The 13,663-nt window shown below is 39.1% G+C and overlaps 1 protein-coding gene across 1 annotated transcript in view; it reads right to left on the reverse strand.

Annotated features, from left to right (window-relative positions):
• Window positions 1-13,663, reverse strand: part of KCNMB2 (potassium calcium-activated channel subfamily M regulatory beta subunit 2) — a 70,780-nt gene that overhangs the window by 21,003 nt on the left and 36,114 nt on the right. The window lies entirely within an intron of this gene.

The following is a 13,663-nucleotide window of genomic DNA, read 5'->3' on the forward strand; positions in this document are numbered from 1 at the left end:
ACCCAAATAAAATACAAGTTGACTTTGAAGGACAAGGCATTGGTAGTTATGAGGACTAATAAAGATTTCATATAGAAAGTAATGCTTGACCTGAGTATTGAAAGGAACCAGGGATTCCAAGGGACAAGGCAAAGAAAGAGTATATTTCAGTTATTTTGGATAGCCAATGCAAAGGCTCAGAGATGGGAGATAGAATTTTGTGAATGAGGAACAGCAGGTCAGAAAATGGAGAACATGGAAGGAAGGAATGTTTAAGTAGACTGGAAAAGGGCTAGGTTGTGAAAAGCTTTATATGACCACCAGGGGAAATTACATTTGAACCTATATGTGACCCTGCCCTCCCATCCCCAACAAATTCGAATCACTTGAGTTTATTGGGGTGGTGGTGACATGGTCACTTTACAAAAATCACTTTGGCAGTTGTGTGGAAGATGGAGAGAGACTTGATTTGGGGAGTCCAATCATGAGGTTGTCACACTAGTCTAGGTGGGAGGAAATGAATGTCTGAACTGGGGTGGTAGTTGTGCTAATGGAGAGAAGAAAGCATGTTTTAGAGATATTGTAGAGATAGGAACAAGTAACTGGATATGTGGGGTGAATAAGGTGGAGGAGTTGAGAATGATCCCAATGTTGTGATCCTGGGTGACTAGAGAGGTGCCTTCAACAGAAATAGAGAAGTTTGGAAGAGGTATGGGTTTGGGAGGAAAGATAACGAGTTCTTCTTTGAATGTGTTGAATTGGAGATGTCTATGGCATACCAAAATCAGAATGTGAGAGTATGAACTAGGACAAACCAAGCATGCTGCTTATGACTCAGTTTTCTCATTTGGAAAGTGGAGCTATACTTCAGAGGCTTTTGTATGGTACAATGGAAGTATGGTACAATGGAATTAATACTGACTCTGGAATCAGAGGATTTGGGTTCAAATCCTGCCTGTGATGCTTATTGCTCATGTAAACTAGGGCATGTCACAACTTCAATTGGGACTCACTTTCCTTATCTGTAAAATAAAGGATTTAGGCTAGAATCTAGCCACTGGATGTTCTTTGAGGTCCCTTTCAGCTCTGGATTAATAAGCCATGAAATCCTACCTATGATGTCTATTGCCTATGTAACCTTAGAAAAGCTATTCTACTTCCCTAAGCCTCAGTTTCTCTATCTGTAAAATGAGGATGTTGCATTAGATAGCCCCTTCCAGTTCTAGATTTTGATTATATGCATATGATTATATACTTCCTAGGTCTATGAACTAATCAGATATTTTCCAATATGAATATCAGTAATGGTCAGTAGCAATGAAAACAAGTTATGTGTTGGACATTCCCTCCCCCCACCTGCCTTAGAAGTTTGATCAGTGATATTTGAGAAACAATGGCCAGATCACTATTCTAAATTCTTTTATTTGTTTTGCTTGTCTTAGAAAATTTCTTTCAGAGATAGGAAAAGCGTATTCCCACATGGTCTGAATTTGCTCACTATTTCATAATTCATTTCTTAATGAGCTTTCCAAATGAACAATCCTGGCCAATGCCCAACCACACATCCTCATGTTACATGTTGAAAATCACTTTAATTGTGAAGCAATTATTTGATTGGGCCTCCTCTCTACACAGCTGGTATGGGAAAACTTGTCTGTAACTCATGTTTATCTCTTGCCTTGGCATAAATGGCCTCATGCTGAGGCAAATCATCCAGTGTGCGAGCACGGAATAACTCATACTCTTAACTCCAGCCCAGCCCTCTTACACTTACTGAAGGAAGGAAAGGCAGAAGAGTGTCAAAGAGACAAGATGAAGGATGGGAGGGCATCTTAGGGCTTTCTTGCAGACAAACCCACTCTCCACTTCCACATCAAGGCTAGGATAGGAAAACAGTTTCTCTCAAGAAAACTGGCATCTCTTATATCTCTGTTCCTCTCTCTCCCTTGACCTTTTACCATTCAATTAAACAAATATTTATGAAATGCATACTATGTGTAATGCCTGCTACGCCTTGGAGATAAATAAACAAAAAACACAACAGTCTTTGCCATTAGTCTAAGTCAATCTGATCCAATGAGTGTGATTCACTGAATGAAAAAGCTTTTACTATGTGCAAGCCCTGTGCTAAGACTGAACTAGAAGACATAGACATTAGGTATCCCAAAGCAATTTTCAGGAATAACAACCTGATTCCTGAATTTCTCTAAATCATATCTTGGCTATGAGGTAATTTTAGTTGTTTTGAAACACACTAAGAGTGATTGCCCTAACAAAAATTTTGAAGTGGACTTAGTTTTCTTCAGCATCCCTCCACTCAACTGGATGGACTAGGCCTAGGAGAAGAGGCACATAATAGTTGTGCTTGAGTGTTTGAAAGGCTGTCATGTGGAAGGGAGATTAGATGTGTTTTGCTTAGCTCCAGTGGGCAGAATCAGGTGGCATTCGTGGAAGCTGTGAAGAAGCCAAATTTAGGCTTGTGATAAAGAAACACTTAACTATTGGAGCCAGACAAAAGTGGAACAGATTGCCTTTGGTGTCAGTGGGTACTACCTACCTGGAGGTTTTCAAACAAAGACTAGATAATCGCTAGGTATGTTGTAATGGTGATTTGGGTAGGAGTTGGATTAGATGGTGTCTGAGATCCTTTTTAGTACCCAGACTCTATGATTCTGAAACTCTCCTTTTGGAGATCATCAGGACCCTATTGCTCTCTGCAGCTCCCTGACTGATCAGGAACCCAAACGGTGCCCTTCCAGAACCATCATCATTATGAGGAACAATTGAGATAATATCTGCACATCAATTAACACAGTGCCTGGAACAAGTAGGTGCTTACTAAATGCTTATTCCCTCCTCCCCCTCTCCACTAGCTGTGACATTGAATAAGTCACTTCACATCTAAGAAGTTCAATTTCTTTATCTATAAAAAGGAGGACTAGACTGCATGACCTCTAAGGTGTCATCTAGTTCTAAATCCATGATCCTTTGACCTTATGAACTCTGGTGGTCACCAGGTAAACTCTAGTTCAATTTGCTAATGTTTTCCTTCAAAGATGAGTCTTCAGAAGGGTGAAATTTTACTCCTAGAAAAAAAAATCTTCCTTCATTCTGGCTACTCAGCCCCACACTGACAAGGTGAGTAATGGTTTTAAGTTCCTAGCAGCCCAGCAATTTCTCTCATCTAGAGCATCTCTTAGGATTCCTCTGGTGCATCAGGGTCTTTCCCTGCTGCCTATCAGCTCTGAACCACAGTCACTATCCAGGTGTAAAGGGAGCCAGAGAGAGTTTCTACATGACATTATTCTTCTTTCTCTCCTGGGTTCCTTCATTTTAGGGTGGTATGGGAGTAGATGAATAAGTCTTCAGTATGCCAGGTGAAAGGTTGCTCAGTAGTAGTAAATGAGAAAAAAAACTGGTTAATGGATAGGCAGCCCAGGTTTTCTTCATATGGAGATGCTGAATGAGAGGTTCTGAAACTTTTTAACATTCCAAACCGAGCTTCAAGGGGCTGCACTCAGAGAACCAAGAGGTATATGGAGGATGGGGAAGAATGAATAAAAGTTTTTATTAAGCACTTATTTTGGGCCAAGCATTGTGCCAAGTTGTGGGAAAACAAAGAGAAAAAAACAGACAGCCCATACTCTCAGGGAGCTCACATTCTAATGGGGGATACAACACAGAAAAGGGAGTTCAGCTGCAGAACCAATGGAAAAACCCAGAAGTCGTAAGGTTTCAGATGCAGGGAGGATGGCAAAGCCCAGGGGTTCCAAGGATATCATTGGTATTTTGAAAATGGCAGCTCCATTGTTGTTCATCCTTCATTTTTGCAGAGGACCAATGACATCACAGGGATGTCTTGACTTGTGCATGAACTGAAATGAGGCAGAGCTGCACAAAGTCATCAGCCTCATTCTCTCTTCCTGAGTCATCAAAGTCCAGTGGCGAGACAAAAGTAAAGACTATTGGCAATGGCTCAAGATGCTGAGGATGACCTTGTTGTCTTTGATGTCTGACCAAGCTCCAAGCACTCCACAGTGCCTGCTTCAGCTGCCTTTGTGGCCATTAGAACAGATTGTTCTCATCTATCTGTTCTGACAGGGGAAAGTCTTCACATGCTTAGTGCAGATATCCCCCTAACTCACTGATGGGTTTGAGGCCTGTCAATTATCCTCAACCTGGCTTAGCCTGTCTGCTGAGACGGTTTTACTGAGGTTTGGCCACTGTGCATTCTCCAGTTTCTTGGAGCCGCAGTTAAGAACCTGGATAATATGGTGGAAGGCTCTTGAAAAATGTCAAATAGATCAACTTCATATCCTTACATCTTTCCCAAGCCCATCACCTTACAATTGAATAGAAGTTTTCAGATTTGAAAAGGCATTTTTCAGAATCTAATGAATACCTTGAGCAGTGGATCTTAACCTTTTTTGTGTCACGGACACCTTTGGTAGTCTAGTAAAGCCTATTGACTCCTCAGAAAAATGTTTTTAAAAATGTAAAATAAAATACGTAGGATTAGAATGGAAACCAAAATATTTAAATAAAATAAATTCACAAAGCCCCTAAAATCTAGGCACATGACTTTTGGGGGCCTATGGACCCCACATTAAGAATACTTGCCTAGAGGGACTTAAAAAAACCTAGAATGACTCACTTAAAATAATAATGGCTCAAGAAACAATGCCCATAAAAATGCAAGGAATCATAAAGAGCTATATAAACTGATTCAGAGAGAAGTAAATAGAACCGGGAAAACAATATATTCGATAACTACAAGAATGAAAATGGAAAGAACAAAAAACCAGAACTGAATGCTATGCAAATGTAATGATCAATCTGAGCTCTGGAAAAGGGTTTAGAAAATAGAGTTTTCTCTCCCTTCTTTGTGGAGGTAAGGGAACTATAGGTACAAAACATTGCATATACTATCAGGCATTTGTAGCAAGTGCTCTGACTTTTTTTCAGAGACAAACTGGCTACATTGCCCCTACAGGTTCAGGGCAGTGACCACTAAGGGGTTATGTGTCTCTACTCTCATCAGCTTGAGCCTCTACAAGCTGTGTGCCTCTTTTTTTTAAGGTGGGCAGTTGCTAGTGTCTCAGTTTCATTTAGCCGCTTAACATTGGGTAGATTTTACAGAGCAACATTTACTTCAAAGATATAGTAAGCATCCAAAGTACACTCCTTCCCCCATGGTATTGGAGAGAAGAGGGAAACTGTCCTACACATGGACGATATATTGATTTGTTTTGCTGAAATGCTTTCCCTCCTCTTTCTTTTGAAATCTTTGTAACGAAGGATTGCTCCAGGGTAGGAAAGGAGGGGATGATGTATTTAGAAACGCATATGACAGAGATATAACAAGTATCAATAAAAATAAGATATTAAAAAAACACCAGCTACTAAAATGGAAGACCTGTATGATATGATATAGAATGAAGACGGCAAAGCAGTGATTAGAATCTTGTCAATGTTTCCAACACTAAAAGCAGTCAAACTCAAGCTTTAGTTAGCAATCTTGGTCTTGGAGTTCCAATAATGAACTATACCTTCCCTTCCCCCCCACCTCTTAATAGAACTGGGTGAACCTTGGATGAATACCTCTCAGAATAGAGATGGGAAGCTCTAGCTGTTCAAAGTGGTAGACTTTGCTTAGAGGGCAGAATTTGAACTCTATCTTTTAGACCTAAATCAGACCCATACTCCAAATGAAACTGACATCATCCTATATCTCTTCAAATCTATATGGATGGTATTATTGGATAATGAACCTGTCTATAATTGAGTGTCAATGTTCAGGAAAATTTTTTTTTCTTAAAGGGAGAAAAAAGTCAATTATCTAGTTGTTGCCCTATAAAATGGGCATTGATCAATCAATTCAAAAGTACTGACTGAGCACTTCCTTTCTCTGGGGCTGGCCTGGCTCTAGGTGGTATGGGCAATACATGAGGAGAAGATGTGTTGCCCTCAAGGAACTCACATTTGGGATTGAGGTAGGGTAGTGGTTGGTGAAAAATTAAGAAGTCTGGCATGTAAAATACAGAGAAAACATGGCATTATATGGCAAACTACTTTATTGTCTGAGGATAGTAAGCCAGTATAGTATAAAAGAACACTGGGTTCATCGTTTGGGAGCTAGGATTTGAATTCTGATTCTGTCATCTACTGCCAGTGTGTCCTTTGGAAAACCAATGAACCTGTCTGTGCCTCATTTTTTTCATCTGCAAAATGCGGGACCTAGACAAGGTGACTACTAATGCCTTTTCCAATTCAAAAACTGCTTGGTTTTAAGTCTTATAAGAAACCAGAGATTCTAAGTGTTGGAAGGGATAGGGCTACAACTCAGAACTAGTCACAGGATGCATCCAAATGTGAGTAACTGAAGGTGAAGAGACTTGAAGTAGCAGACCATGCTGCCAAATGCCCGTTGGAGGCAGGAGAGGTCATTTTGAGTTGGGTTATCCATGTAAACAAGGCTCTGTGGCCAAACTGGGATGTCGCACAATCACAGAATCACTGGGCTTGAGGTATCTCAGAGGTTATCTGGCCCAAATCTGGTTGGAAATCCTGACTCCAGCACACTCAACTCAAGAGCTCCCAGCCTCTGCTTGTGACTTCCTGTGGAGGGATCCTCCATCCTTCAAGACAGCCACTTGTCTGTTGAACAGTTCTTCCTTCTGATGTGAAGCTCAAATTTGTGTCTATTGTTCCTAATTCTGCCCTCTAAGACAAAGCAGGGAAAATGATAAGCTTTTATTAGAGGAGAGCAGGTGAGAGGGTATTCCTGATATTTGAAAATAGCAGATAAATGGTGTGGAGGTAAGAGTTTTCACAGTATATGTGGGAGAGAGTGAGGAGACTCCATGTTCAACAGGCCCACTTATGGATGATTACCCAAGTATTACTTTAGTAAAATGAGGAAATCAAATCATTGTCTGCACCTGTAGCAACTGAAGCCTAGAGAACAATGTACTATATAGTGCCTTGCAAATGTTCTCTCATTCTATCCTTAAAACAACCCTGGGATATAGTTGCTATTATTATCCCCATTTTAGTAGATGAGGAAAATCCCATTTTTTTATAGTAAGCTTTCCCAGATCCTCTCAATTCTAGTGTCTTCTTTCTGTTAATTATTTCCTATTTCTCCCATATATAGCTTGTTTTGTATATGTTTGCATGTTGCCTCCTCCATTAGACTGAAAGCTCCTTGAAGGCAGGGACTGTCTTTTGCCTCTTTTTGTACCTTTTATGATTAGCACAGTCCCTGGTACATGGTAGATACTTAATAAATGTTTATTTATTGATTGAACCAGTAGCTAAGTGACTTGCCCAGGGTCATAGGGTTAGTCGGTGTCTGAGACAGGATTTGAACCCGGATCTTCCTGACACTAGGTTCAGAACTTTATCTAGTGCTTCTTCAGTGCTGAAGGAGTGGTGAGCAGAAAAAGTTTAAGAAGCTCTGCATCATGCCACCTATCTGATTCTGTGCCATTCAGCTGCCTGGAAGGTAGAATTGTCAAAGAAGCTTTGTATTTATCATTCTCTAAAATGTAGGATATTATTGCCTCCATCATTGTGTAGGAAGAGCAAGAAAATCACGGACAAAAGAAGAGATATCTCCAAAGGAGAATAATACAGACTACCTAGCCAGAAAGAGGAAATAGAGGTTGAATTTGGGTAGTTGATTACAAACCTGACACGCAGGTATACAAGAGCAGCGATTAGGGACTTCAGCTATCTGGACCTCTGCTATAAGCTTTAGATGATAGGCAAAGAGGTTAGTTACAATTGACCATGATTAGTGAGATGCTGGTGGATGTGGGACTCATACTATTGTTTTTTTTTCAGACTGGATTCCTTGGTAAGATGGTCCACCATTTTAGGTAGTAAGAAAAATATAGTTTCTCTGCAATCCTTCCTTCTAGCTTTCAGTTGTGCCAAGAGTAAAAGGTAGCCTAGCTTCATTTCTTCCTTTCTTGCCCACATTTTTAAGATGATGCTTAATGTTGAAATAAAACTCCCACTAGTCCAGGCTTGGCTGTCCAGATACATGCATAAAAATGAAAATAAATGCTAGAGTCAGAGTGTGGGCTGGAAGCAAAAAAGTTATTTGGCTTTGAAGGAGGGTCAAGGAAATCCATCTACATTAGTGGAGGACAGCTACTACTTAAATAACATTTCACTGGACAGAGCTAGCATCGGTCATCAACAAAAGACCATGCCAGATGATATGATGCATTCTCACGTCCAGTTCATACTCAGCACTGGGCAAACAGGGTTTTTGAGTAATGGTGGGACCCTATTCAAAGGGACCCTAACCAATGGGATGGGCCAAAGAAAGCCCTTCATCTATAAAGTGAAAGAGAAATGTCTATCCTTTAGCCAAGTGGTCAATGATGCCCTCTCAATCAAATCCCATCTGTTTGTTCTCAGTTTTGGGTTGGGCTCTCTCTACAGTCAAATGTTACTGAAATGATGCTATTTTTCTATTTCTGATTTGGGGAGTCAGACTGTCTTTTACTGAACAGAGTTACCTCTGTTAAATCAAGGGATTTAAAATCCCAACAACTCCTGCTTTGTTTTGGATAGTGCATTGAAGGTTTCTGTGGAAGGTAAGATTTCTTATAAGTTGGACAGGGGTAGATAACTACACAGATTACAGAAAAGAGAGGATGACCTGAAGCTTGGTTGCTAGCAAGTAAATTCAATATCATTGGTATCACTGAGACTTGGTGGGATGGGATTCATGACTGGAATATGAATGGGTAAAGTTATACTTTATTTAAAAGGAAGAGACTAAACAAAGGAGACAAGATATATCAAGAGGATATACTCCTGTGTGAAAATTCATTGGCCAATAGTATCCGGATAAAGATCAATGAGGGAGAAATGGAAGTGACACTGTCCTGCAAGTATACTACAGACCACCTAGACAAATGAAGGAAGTGGATGATGAATTTAGGAAAGAGATCATAAATCTGCCTTGATATAATAGTGACAAGGGGCTTCAACTATTTATCTACCAAAGATCTCTCTCTACTAAAAGTAGAGTAATTGATACATTCTTCACTTGACTTAATGGTAATTTCATTTGTCAAAGAGTAGAGAAAACAATGTAGGAAATGGCTCTTCTGAATCTTACTCTGAATCAATAAGGAAGACCTGGCTGCTCAAGAATAATGGCAGCCATTTATTATTTATTATTAAAATGCGCGTTAAAAATAAATGGTGGCACTTGGAAGGAAGTGTGGTGGGGGTGGGAGACAGAGTACTGGACTTAGAGTCAGAAAGACTTGGGTTCAAAGACTACCTCAGACACTTTCCAGCTGTGTAACCATGAGCCACTGATTTAATCTTTTGGAGTCCCCAGTTCATCTGAAAAATGGGGATGGGAATAGCTGTACTACCTCACTGGGTTCTCTTAAGACTCCAATGAGTTAATCTATATAAGCTGCTTTGAAAACTTTAAAGGGCTATATGTGTCAGCTATTATTAATATTATTAAGAAGAAACAATCTGTTTTAGAGATTGTAATAGAGGAGAGAAGAAGGACATAGATTGGAGTGAAAATTAGATTTTGGCAGAGCAGATTTCAAGATGATGGGGAATTCATGACCTAAAATTCTTGGAGGAAGGTTGACCGAAAAATATTCTCAAGGATTCAATTATGGTGATGCAAATAACCACTTATCATGTAAAAAAAACCCCACTTATCAAATAAACAAACAACATAACCACTTAACATGATAAGGAAAAAAAAGGGAAAAGTGTCTAAAGATACCAATTTGGATGAACAGGGAACTCGTCAACTAACTTAGGTTCAAAAAAGACATATGGAAGATGGAAGCAAAGGAATGTAACTGAAGATGAATTAGGAAAAAAAAACCTGGCTCAGGCCTATAATAAGAGTGTCAGAAATACTAAGGCTCAAAATGAGCAGAGGCTAGTGTTGAATATTAAGGAAAACCAGAAAGGATTTTAAAGACTATATTGGAGTCATTAGGAAGATAAAAGAAAGGATAGAAGTACTGATCATTGTGGATGGGATGGTGATAAAGGATGACAAAGTAAAACTTCTCAACTTTTATTTTTCTTCAGTTCCTTTTCCAAAGAGAATGATCTTTAGACTAGGAAGGATAGAACAAAAATAACTGAAAGAGAGTTGCAACTGATATTAAGCAAAGAGATGGTAAATGAGCCCCTAACTGTCATGAATTTGAGCCATGAGGCCCAGATGAACTACTTCCCAAGATACTGAAAGAATGGACCAATATGGATTCTGAGCTATTGTTGGTGATTTTTTGCAAGATATTGGCACACTTCAAAGGGGGAAGACAAATGCCTTGGTCTTCCACTTAGCAAAAAGGAAGCATCTTCAAACTATAAACTGATGAATTTAATTTGGATTCCTGGAAAAATACTATGGTATCATTATTTCCAGGATGGTTTGTGAGCCTTTAGAAAAAGAAGCAGTGACCACAAGAGGTATCATTATTTATTTCAACAAGAACAAATTATGCCAGACTGATCTGATTTCCTTTTTTGGTAGAGTTCTTAGACTGACGGAATAGAAAACCTCTTTGATATCATATCAAAATGTTTGATGAAGTGTCTCCTGATATTCTTTTAGAGAAGATGAGAAATAGAGGCTAGATAATAATTCAGTGAAGTGAATTTGGAACTGGTTGAATGGTATAACCCAAAGGGAAGGTATTAATGGATCAATGTCAACTTGAAGGGGCATATCTTGCTTCAAGGGTGCATCCTTGGTTCTATTCTATTCCATATTTTTGTCAGTGATCTGGATAAAGAGATAGATGGCAAGCTCATCAAATATGCAGACGACACAAAACTTGGAGGGATAGCCAACAGGACGGATAATGGATTCTGTTTGCTTTACCTGGCCCAAGAGAGTGAAAACAGGAGGAATGGTTGGAAGTTTCAGAGGGGCAGATTGTAGTTCCTTGTGAGGAGACACTTTTAAGAGCTACCCAAAAGTGGAATGGGATTCCTTGGGAGGCAGTGGGTTTTCCCCTCACTGGAGATCTTCAACTAGAAGCTTAGGTATATTAGGTTTAAATCTTCTAACCTTGTATACACACATATGCATGGGTGTGCACATGGTTGTTTCCCTCCTCTTGGACATAAACATGCTACTTATATCTTGATCCTTAATTGCTTAGCTCTTGATTCTTCATAGTCATAGAGTTCACTAATAGTCTCTGGATCTTCCTGGGTCAGAAATCGTTGAGTAGTTTCAGTTGTTTCCTCCTCTTTGTGACCCCATTTGGGGTTTTCTTGGCAAGAATACTGGATTGATTTGTCATTTCCTTATCCAGCTCATTTTACAGATGAGGAAACTCAGGTAAACAGGGTTAAGTGCCTTGCCCATGGTCACACAGCCAGTAGATGTCTGAGGCTGGATTTGAACTCAGGAAGATGAGTCTTCCTGACTTAAGGCCAGGTGCTCTATGAACAATGGTACCATCTGGCTGCCTCATCAGAACTTAGGTAAACATTTCTAATTTCTTAAAAATGCTTTGTCAGTTGTAAATGATTTTGCATTTACATGGGAGAAGACATATTTGACAAGAGCTATATTTTTCAGATGCTTCTAAAGGGAGAATTGGCCTATGTTACACAGTAGGTCAGATGGTGCCAAAACAAATATCCCCCCCAGGGGGGAATGTTGTTCTATTTATTTATTTACTCTTTCTATCTATCTATCTATCTATCTATCTATCTATCTATCTATCTATCTATCTATCTATCTATCTATCTAACTATCTATCATCACAGCTTAAGATCGTTGGTGTGGAAAGCTTCATGAGGAGTCAGCATATTATGGTGGTTAAAGACTAGACTTAGAGAGTTAGGCTCACACCAATCCTGTCTCTAACACTAGCTGTAGGATCTTGAGCCAGATCCTTAATTTCTCTAGCTTCACTTTCCAGAGATTCAGCAAAGGGATTTTACTCAATGGCTTCTAAGCTCTCTTTCACATCTCAATCTATGATCCAATAACCTAGGATATTTGACTTAATTTCTCTTAGCCTCAATTTCTCCACTTATAAAATGGGAATAACAGTGCCTATAATACTTCCTGCACAGGATTGTTGTTAGGTTCAAATGAGATGACGTGTCAAGTATTGCACAAACCCTGAAGCACCGTATATATACAACGTCTTCTAGTATCTACTAAAGCTTACAACTGCACTAAAATGGGACGCTCTGTAAATATCAGTTAGAACTATTATTTTAAGTTCCAATAAGATAACAGTTTTGTTCCTTACCAAAAATTGACTAGACATTCTTTTGATTCGGCTTCAGTTCAGCAAACATATATTTTGAGAGAGTATGAAATAATGGCTAAGGAGACTGCCTTGGAATCAGGAAGACGTGAGTTCAAGTCTCACCTCTGACATATCCTGGCTCTCAGACCCTGGGCAGTGAGAGGTAAAGAGAATTAATGCAGAAGCATCGTGACATAGTGGAAAGAATGCTGGACTTAGGAGTAAGGAGATACTTGGGTTGAAAACAAGTCTCTGAACCTTAGTTTCTTCGTCTGTAAAATGGACAGCATAATATCACATAGTTTTTGTGAGAACAAATTACGATGGATGTAGAGTGCTTTGCAGATCTTAAAGTGCTATAGAAATATCAATTATTATTAGTGAATGACAGCAGTTATGGTAATGATAAATTAACCACTTAGTTTACAATATCCAGATTTTAAGGTGAGAATCACAAAATCTTAGGAAAATGGGACTGAAAGGGGACTGGTATAGTTTTATCTGAAACTTTTCTGTTTCTAACATAAAAGAATGGAAAAAAATGACAGCTGGAGATATGCTTTGGAAGCTGCCCAGGGAACCATGAGCTGGGTCAGGTTTTCCTTTTATGTGGACTGAATAGGTAATTCTAGTAGCGAAAGATGATTAATGCCTCCTAGTATGAGACTGCCATTGGAGAAGTGAGGTCTATGATGACTCTGAAGCAGGAGAAGCCTAATTGTTCAGGCCGGGTGGCTTGAGCTGAGCTTTAGATGCTAAAGCAATATGGGGAATGTGAATGGAGCTCACACATGGCAAGTACAGAAAGTAGAAAGGAAACTCAGAATTCAATTAGGCTAATTAATAAACATAGTTGAACTTGGAGCAATCTGTGGCACCAATGGAGGCACCACTCTGTGCCCAAGTTTTGTATTTCTTTATATTTTGCTTTAGATGGTATTTTCCCCTTAATAGTAATATGTTAATATATAAAGAGTCAACATGTATGATGTTAGAAGAAGCATGATATAATGGATAGAGTGCTGGACACATGGTAACTCTGGGTTCAAATTCTGTCCCTCCTGATAGCTGTGTGATCTTTAGGCCTTAGGTAACTCTAATATTTATTTACTGAGTCATAGAAGGGCTGCAGTCTGTACTGGCAGAGAGAGTTTCAACACTAGAAGATCTCAGGCATATTAAACCATTATGTTATTTTAAAATAAAGAATTATATTTCTACAAATAACAATAAAAACTAGAATTTATATAGCACACTCTGTGTGTCTATTATACTGAGAATTTTAAAAATATTATCTTATTTGATCCTCATAATAACCCTGAGAGATAGGTGCTTTTATTAGCATCTTTTAACAGATGAGGAAATTGAGGCAAATAGAGGTTAAGTGACTT

This window comes from Vombatus ursinus, unplaced genomic scaffold (genome assembly GCF_900497805.2).
Source record: "Vombatus ursinus unplaced genomic scaffold, bare-nosed wombat genome assembly UNPS02014810.1, whole genome shotgun sequence".
Classification (NCBI taxonomy): Eukaryota; Metazoa; Chordata; class Mammalia; order Diprotodontia; family Vombatidae; genus Vombatus; species Vombatus ursinus.